The sequence below is a fragment of the Squalius cephalus genome (assembly GCF_949319135.1).
Source record: "Squalius cephalus genome assembly, chromosome: 15".
NCBI classification, from domain to species: Eukaryota; Metazoa; Chordata; class Actinopteri; order Cypriniformes; family Leuciscidae; genus Squalius; species Squalius cephalus.
This window is the reverse complement of record NC_137136.1, coordinates 36,059,584-36,060,203: the sequence shown is the minus strand read 5'-3', so window position 1 is coordinate 36,060,203 and position 620 is coordinate 36,059,584.

The window sequence follows — 620 nt, the reverse complement described above, 5'->3', positions numbered from 1 at the left end:
GAGAGAGGAGAAAAGGAAGAGAGAGAAGAGGAAGAGGAGAGAAGAGAAGAGGAAGGGAAGAGCAGAGGAAGAGAAGAGAAGAGCAGAGGAAGAGAAGAGAAGAGGAAGGGAAGAGCAGAGGAAGAGAAGAGAAGAGCAGAGGAAGAGAAGAGAAGGGGAAGAGAAGAGCAGAGGAAGGGAATGGAAGGGAAGAGAAGGGGAAAGGAAGAGCAGAGGAAGGGAATGGAAGGGAAGAGAAGAGCAGAGGAAGGGAAGAGAAGAGGAAGGGAAGAGCAGAGGAAGAGAAGAGAAGAGCAGAGGAAGAGAAGAGAAGGGGAAGGGAAGAGCAGAGGAAGGGAAGAGAAGAGCAGAGGAAGGGAATGGAAGGGAAGAGAAGGGGAAAGGAAGAGCAGAGGAAGGGAATGGAAGAGAAGAGAAGAGCAGAGGAAGAGAAGAGCAGAGAAGAGAAGAGCAGAGAAGAGAAGAGATGAGAAGAGAAGAGATGAGAAGAGAAGAGGAAGAGCAGAGGAAGAGAAGAGACGAGAAGAGAAGAGACGAGAAGAGAAGAGAAGAGGAAAGGAAGAGCAGAGAAGAGCAGAGAAGAGAAGAGAAGAGAAGAGAAGAGGAAAGGAAGAGCAGAG